The following is a 206-nucleotide window of genomic DNA, read 5'->3' as shown; positions in this document are numbered from 1 at the left end:
CGCAAGACCTTGTTTTCTAGAACACCAGACTTTAATTGGGAAAATCTTTCTAGTGTCTTTCCAGGCCATCTGACTGACGTGGTTTCAAGTGGAAACCTCTGGCATTTCCAGCTTTGTCGACCAGATTATGGCATTGTTATGGTCCCACTTCGCCTTTTTGCCTTGCCTTCGTGCGATTCATATCAAGCAGTTTTATGAGGGAATGT

This window comes from Penaeus monodon, chromosome 29 (assembly GCF_015228065.2).
Source record: "Penaeus monodon isolate SGIC_2016 chromosome 29, NSTDA_Pmon_1, whole genome shotgun sequence".
Lineage (NCBI taxonomy): Eukaryota > Metazoa > Arthropoda > Malacostraca > Decapoda > Penaeidae > Penaeus > Penaeus monodon.
The sequence above is the reverse complement of the archived record's forward strand: the minus strand, read 5'-3'. Positions refer to the sequence as shown.